Source organism: Dipodomys merriami, unplaced genomic scaffold (assembly GCF_024711535.1).
Source record: "Dipodomys merriami isolate MVZ:Mamm:240054 unplaced genomic scaffold, mDipMer1.0.p SCAF_62, whole genome shotgun sequence".
Taxonomy (NCBI): Eukaryota; Metazoa; Chordata; class Mammalia; order Rodentia; family Heteromyidae; genus Dipodomys; species Dipodomys merriami.
This window is the reverse complement of record NW_027206202.1, coordinates 6,435,856-6,444,086: the sequence shown is the minus strand read 5'-3', so window position 1 is coordinate 6,444,086 and position 8,231 is coordinate 6,435,856.

The window sequence follows — 8,231 nt, the reverse complement described above, 5'->3', positions numbered from 1 at the left end:
TCAGTGGTAGAGCGCTTGCCTTGCATGCATGAGGCCCTGGGTTTGATTCCTCAGCATCACATAAGCAAAAAGAAAAAACCAGAAGTGGTGCTATGGCTCAAGTGGTAGAGCACTAGCCTTGAGCTGAAGGGCTAAGGGACAGCATCCAGACCCAGAGCTCAGGCCCACGACCGGAACCCCCCCCCAAAAAAAGTGGTACCTTTGTATAATTGAATATTATTCAGCCATTAGAAAGGACAAAATAATGGCATTTGCGGGGAAATGGATGGAACTAGAGCAAATCATGTTGAACAAAACAAGCCAAGATCAGAGAGACAAATGGCACAGGTTCTCCCTGATATGCAAATGTTAAAGTCAAAATTCAAGGACTCAAGAAACAAAGGATCTCTTCTTAATTTGTTGCATCATTTTTTTAGATGACTCCATGTTCTTGACCTCACAGATGGTATATACATGTGCACATCTGAAGGAAGCTAGGAGGAGGGCACAGAATTAGAGGGAAATAGGGGGGGAAAATACAACAGAGGGGCCCATCAGCTGCATTGACATTGATGAAAGTGAACTAAACAACTCAAGGGCAGTGATGGGAGAGAGGGAATGAGAGGAGGAGGGAACAGTTTACACTAAGCAAAAGGAAAGAAACGTACATATCACCCGATTTGGGGGGGGAGTTATCAAAGATTGTAGAGTACATAAGCTTTATAGACCATGAAAATGACAATGTGCTTTATGAAGGTTAAAATGCATTTGTGACTTTAGCTAAATATCACTATTCCACAATACTGTGAAAATTGTGAAATTTATGTAGTCACTTAATCTCAATAAAGAAAAAAGTTACCCACCAAATCCAGAATATATAAATGGGCAAATAGCGTGATCAAACACAAAGAAATGTTTGACATCCTTTGCCATAAAGGAAATGTAAAGCAAAACATTGAGATTCTATTTCACCCCCAGACAGAATGGCCATCATAAAGAAAACAAATAAGTTTCGAGCCAGTGTCTCCAACTTGTAATCCTACCTACTCAGGAAGCTGAAATCTGAGGATTGTGGTTCAAAGCCAGCTCAAGGAAAACATATAAGAGACCCTTACCTCCAATTAACCAGCAAAAAGCTACAAGTACAGGAGTAGCTCAAGTGATAGAATGTCAGCCTTAAGCAAAAAGCAAACAACAACAACAACAAAAAACAACTAAAGGAGAGCATGAGATGAGGTCCAAAATTCAAGCCCTAAAACTGACACAAAACAAAACAAATGGGCTGGGAAGGTAGCTCAGTGGTAGAGTGTTTGCCTTGCATGCGTGAGGCCCTGGGTTCCATTCCTCAGCACCACATAAGCAGAAAAGCCAGAAGTAGCACTACAGCTGAAAGTGGTAGAGCACCAGCCTTGAGCTGAAGAACTGAGGGATAGCATCAGGCCCAGAGTTCAGGCCCCAAAACTGACAAAAACAACAACAACAAAAAACAAGTAAGTGCTGACAATTCCGCTGGAGTAAGAAGGAAAGACTCATATACTGTTAGTGGGGATGAAAACTTGTGCAACTACTATGGAAATCACTATGGAAGATCCTTAAAAAATTAAAGATACAACTACTATATGGGGCTTCTATTCTACTCCTAGGCATATATCTAAAGGAACATAAGTCAACATAGAAGGGATTCCTGAACATCTATGTTTATAGTAGTACTAAGCACAATAGCCAAATTATGAAGTGTCCATCAACTAATGCATGGATTAAGAAAATGTGGTCTGTGTACACAATAGAATATTACTCAGACATAAAGAATGTAACCCTTGGGCTGGGAAGATAGCTCAGTGGTAGAGCGCTTGCCTTGCATGCCTGAGGCCCTGGGTTCAATTCCTCAGCACCACATAAGCAGAAAAAGCCAGAAGTGGCGCTGTGGCTCAAGTGGTAGAGCGCTAACCTTGAGCTGAAGAGCTGAAGGACAGTGCCCAAGCCCAGAGTTCAGGCCCCATGACCGGACCCCCCCCCCAAAAAAAAAGAATGTAACCCTAGATCTGAGGAATCACTGTTTGAAACCAGCCCAGGCAGGAAAGTCTGTGAGACTTATCTCCAATTAAAGCCAAAAGTGCCATAAGTGGAGCTATGGCTCGAGCGGTAGAACACTAGCCTTGAACAAAAACACCTCAGAGACAGCACACAGGCCCTGAGTTCAAGCCCCAGGACTGGAGCCAAAAATTAATTAATTAATTAATTAATTAATAATAAAGGTGGGAGGCCGGTGGTTCACACCTGAAATCCTAATTACTCAGGAGGCTGAGATCTGAGGATTCCAGCTTCAAGCCACTCTTATCTCCAAGTTTTATTTTGTTTTGTTTTTAAAAAAGGGAAGTGAAGATGTGGCTCAAGTGGTAGAGCCTGAGCCTTCAGTGAAGAAGCCAGGCAAGAGCACAAGGCCTTGTGTTCCAGCCCCAGTACTGGAAAACATGCAAAACCTGAAAGGCACGGATGTAAAGCAAGTTCTTTTTGTGAGTGGGGATCAGTAAAGAGGAAGAGAAGCAAGGGGAGAGCGTGAGGGGGGAAATATAGCGGGAGTATGAAAATATAATCTGTTCAAATTGTTCCAGGAAAGGGAAAAGAGGGATAGAAGGAGTAAGAAAGTGAATACACTTGACTGGGAAACACTGTATGTAGTATATAGAAGCATCACAATGAGATCCCTTTGTATTTCTACTAATTGATGCTGAGTAATGGAAGTTTCCTAAAGCCACTATTTCATGTGCAAGCCAGTAGAGGGCGCCCACACACCAGCCATCTGAATCTGGCTCTGCAGATAAGAGTCACCAAGTACAGACTTGGGGGGTCTTATTTTTTTAATACTTTTTTTATTGTAAAAATACTGTACAGAAGAGTTACAGTTACATGAGCAAGGTAATGAGTACATTTCCAGGTAATGAGTACATTTCCTATCAAGCATTGTCGGGGGTCTTAAACTTGAATGCAGGTAGGAATGTACCTGTGAGTCTAAACACAGGTCTGGAGCAGGGCTTGAGTTTTTGCAATTGCCTCCAGCTTTGGGGTAAAGATTTCCACTAACTACACCTTGAATAGCAAGGTGGTAGATGTCTTCTTCAACTTGTCCTCTAGGTGGTAAAACTGAGATCAGAAGAGGGATTGCTAATTCACAGCCTCAACAAATCTGTACTAGCTGGGCTGGAACCCTGGTCTCCTGGAGTCAGTGTTCACCTCATGACATCTTCCCTGTCTTTCCAAATTCAAGGAACAGGATTCCAAAGTATGAGTGAGAAATAAGAGACCAGGGCTGTCTGCTGTTAAACTGTCTCGCCTCCCCATCCTCCCCCCCCTCCGCCCCTCCTAGCTGTTCTGGGGCTTGAAATCAGGTCTCAAGTTCCTCTTTTCCACTCAAGGCTGGTGTTCTACCACTCGAGCTACAGCTCTATATCTGTAGATGTAGCTGTGGCTTTTTGGTGGTTAATAGAGAGATAAGACTCTCACACACTTTCTTCCCAGGCTGGCTTTGAATCTTGATCCTCATATCTCAGCCTCCTGAGTAGTTTAGGATTAGAGGCATGAGCCTCTAATGAGCACCTGGTATCAAAGTTCTTTTTTCACTTGGCCCTCAGCATCTGCAGGTTCTGCACCCACAAATTCAACCAAGTAGATAAATGATATTTTGAAAAAGATAGAAAAGACTTGTAGTTGTGCTAAACATGTACAGACTGTATCATCATTACTCCCTAAATGATACAGCATATCAGTTATATCATACAGCATACAGTTATATCATGATGTAACTCATGTGTACAGTATGAAAAGTAATTTAGAGTTATGGGAGGATGTGTATAGGTTATACATAGGCTCTTTTATAAAACATCTGGGAGTACTCAAATGGATCCCTCTATGGAAAGCTAGGGACCATGGTACTACATTTTTTGGTCTACTACATTTTTTGGGAGGCAGAGATGGAAAGATAGAGGTTCAAAGCCAACTTGAGAAAGAAAAAAAAAGTGAGACTCTATCTAAAAAAGCAAATTGAATATAGGGCTGCATGTTTAGTATCCCAGCCATGTGGAAAGCATCAACAGAAGGGTTGCAGTCTAGGCCAGTCTGGACATAAATGCCAAACCCTATCTAAAAAGCAAAAAATGGGCTAGTGGTATGGCTTAAGTGGTAGAGTGCCTGCCTAGCATGTGTGTGAAGGCCAGAATTTAAACCTTAGTACAGAGAGAGAGACAGAGACAGAGAGACAGAGACAGAGAGACAGAGAGTTCCTTTTATTTTTAATCCAAGGCTAATGTATAACTTGATATGTTTTGTTTTGTTTTGTTTTGTTTTGTCATGGGGCTTGAACTCTGGGCCTGGGTGCTGTCCCTCAGCTCTTCAGCTCAAGGCAAGTGCTCTACCACTTGAGCCATAGCCCTACTTCCGGTTTTCTGGTAGTTCTTTGGAGATAAGAGTCTCACAGACTTTCCTGCCCCGGCTAGCTTTGAACCATGATCCTCAGATCTCAGCCTTCTGAGTAGCTAGGATTACTGGCATAATAAGTTCTTATAAAGGAAAGTTATAGTCATCAGCTTTCTTGCAAAAACAAAAGTATCTGTATATCATCTTCATAATAAAAAATTCAAAATATTTTTTAAAGTTTTTTTTTCCCATCTGAATCAGTTTAGATGCTTTTATTTCCAAGAAGAAAAATGGCTCCTTTAAAAGGTAAGAACCTTTAAGCCGGTCACTGACCATAAAATGCTTCCAAAGCTGATTTAGGCAACATACGAAGTCAGCAATGCGCTGGGCTTTCTGCGTGTATTCCGCCTCATCCTCACAGTCTCTAAGTTTTTATTCCCTATTGCCACAAGATGGCTGCCACAGCTCAAGGAACAATGTCCCATAATCACATTCAAAGATGGAAGGAAAAGGGAATAACTGTCGTCAAAGGCAGTTGGGTGCATCTGTAATTCTAGCTGCTCAAGAGACTGAGATCTGAGGATCCCCACAGAAACATTCATGAGATTCTTTTTTTTTTTTTTTGGTAGGTCCTGGGGCTTGAACTCTGTGCCTGGGTGTTGTCCCTGTGCTCTTCAGCTCAAGGCAAGCACTCTACTGCTTGAGCCACAGCACCACTTCTGGTTTTATTGGAGATAAGAGTCACGGACTTTCCTGCCTGGGCTGGCTTTGAACCATGATCCTCATATCTCAGCTGCCTGAGTAGCTAGGATTACAGGCATGAGCCACCCACCGGTGCCCGGCTTCATGAGATTCTTATCTCCAATTAACCACCAAAAAGCCAGACGTGAAGCTGTGGCTCAAGTGGTAGAGTGCTAACCTTGAGCACAAAAGCTCAGGGCAAGTGCCCAGGCCAAGTCCAAGCCCTAGGAGATACATACATACACACACACACACACACACACACACACACACACACACACACACACACACACACACACACACACACACACCCAGTGGGGAGGGAAGGGTGCTAACTGTGTATAACTGTGTTGAAATAAGGAGGTAAAAGACAGAAGCCCCCTCCTATTTTCCCCTTAAATCTCATTGAGGGACTGGAGGCATGGCTCAGGTGGTGGAGCACCAGCCTGTGACTAGAAGCATCAAACCCTGAGTTCAAGTTCTAGTTCTGGTGGAAAAAAAATAATTTCACTAAGCCGGGCGCCAATGGCTCACGCCTATAATCCTAGCTACTCAGGAGGCTGAGATCTGAGGATCGAGGTTCAAAGCCAGCCCGGGCAGGAAAGTCCATGAAATTCTTATCTCCAATAAACCACCAGAAAACCAGAGTGGCACTGTAGCTCAAGTGGTAGAGCGCTCGCCTTGAGCTGAAGAGAGCAGGGACAGCGCCCAAGCCCAGCGTTCAAGCCCCATAACTGACCAAAATAATAATCATAATCATAATCATAATCATAATAATCTCACTAAGCAAAAGCCATAGTATATGCTCACCAAATCTCTAGCAAAGTGAATGAGGCCTTCTTCCTGGTTATCTTGTGCCAATCAGAATATATGCCCTAAAGCGATGCTCTGCTATCTCAGAAGAAAGACCAGATTCTCTTAGCGGAGAAGTGAGGAGGAAAGAAAAAAGGGAAAGAAACAAAGGCAAGGGGGTCTGTTTAGATTAAGAGCTACACTTTGGGGCTGGAAGTATGGCTAGGTGGTAGAGTGCCTGCCGAGCAGGTGAGAAGCCCTGAGTTCAAACCTTAGCACTACTAAAAGGAAAGAAAGAAAGGCTGCATACTCTGCATCAGTATTCTTTCGTTTGGGTTTTGTTTAGTGATGGATCTTCTGTTTGATCTCAGAGTCCAGAGTCAAGGTGACAGTGTTCTGGTCCCTGCTGGGGACCAAGAGAATCAACCCACTGATTCACTTTTTTTAGCTTCTGGTGCTCACTTCTGAAGTGCATCACCCTACCTCTGCCCTCATCGTCACCCTACCTCCTCCTCCCCAGAATCAAAATTCCCTCTTAGTAACTGCACTGGTAACAAGCACTGGTGGCTTACTCATGTAATCCTAGCTACTCAGGAGGCTGAGACCTGAAGATCCTAGTTCAAAGCCAGCCTGAGCAGGAAAGTCTGTGGGACTCTTATCTCCAATTAGCCTTAAGTAGTAGAGTGCCAACCTTGAGCAAAAAAGCTAAGGGACAATGCCTAGATCCTGAGTTCAATCCCCAGTACTGGCACACACACACACACACACACACACACACACACACACACACACACACACACACACACAATTCCCTCTTATAATGATTGTGTGGTTAAATTTATGCTGCACCTGAATTACCTAGATAATTTGGCATGTAATGCCAGCACAAATGTCCAGGATTAGCACAAGAATATCTTTGGAGACCATCATTATCCTCAACCCCACAGAGCCTAAACATGCTCAGATGCTCTTCTTACAGGCTAGATCATTAGGTAAGGTCTGGCCATATATACTACCTGATTAAAAATCTTCAATCTACACTCATTGTTCCTTACATCATCTGTGAGGTTTTACTTAGAATTCTCTAGAATAGTGCTCTTCTCACTTGGGTATTTAAATGCTTCAGTGCTGTCTAGTCAGCTTTGTATACCAATGCACTGATCCCCTCAGTGAACTCTCATGGGCTGCTAGAGTGGACTGCGTTCCCATTTTACAGACATGGAAACAGGCACAGGTCACAGAGATAGGAGGGTGGATCCTGAACCCAAATGGAACTCCTGTTCTGGAGTTCTCTGCATCCTGCTGAGCCATCTGAAGCAGTGGACCAGTCCATTCTCAGCCCCCTCGCACCCTCCCCTGGAAGAACCATCTGAAGCTGAGTGGTGCGGCTCAAACTTGTAATCCCAGCTTCTTTGGAGCCTGAGATCCAGAGGACTGTAGTTCAAAGCCAGCCAGGCCATTAAAGGTCGCAATACCCCTCTTTTCAACTGCTAGCTGAACACAGTGGTGTGCACCTAACATCCTAGCTACCTGGGAGGCTGAGACTGGAAGGCCTCTAGTTCTAGGCCAGACTGAACAGAAAAGTCAGGGAGGTTTTCTCTCAACACAGTGAAGCTAAGGGTACAACACATTCTTAGCCCAAATACAACAGGAAACTGAAAATAGGACTGCAGTTTAGAGTCGCACTCAGTCAGGAAGCAAGACCCTGTCTCAAAAACTAATAATAATAAGCTAAACAAAACAGCACAAAAGAAGGATCCAGAGATGGCTGAGCATTAGAGCTCCTGCCTAGCAAGAGCAAAGCCCTGAGTCAAAGCCCCAGCATCACACAAAAAGGAAGAACTACCTAAAGGGTATTAGAATCCCAAAGCCCTTTCATTATACTCCTGACATCTGTGTTAACATCACCACGTATCGCCAGGCTCTGGTGGCTCATGCCTGTAATCCTAGCTACTCAGGAGGCTGAGATCTGAGGATTGAGGTTCCAAACCAGCCTGAGTAGGAAAGTCCATGAGACTTTTGTCTCTAACTAAACAAAAAGATGGAAGTGAAAGTGTGGCTCAAGTGGTTGAGCACCAGCCTTGAGCCAAAAAACACAGGGATATTGTCTAGACCCAGAGCTCAAGCCCCAGTACTGGCACACAAACAAAAAACAGAACCAAAAATTACCACACATTGCTACCACACGATGGAGTTTGCAGCCTAATATGGATGAAGACGCAGTCTCCTGGGGCTCAGGTTCAACTCCACCCACATAGAGTTCTCTCTGATTAGGCTGCCTCCCCCAGAGACCGTAGGATGTGTACTTT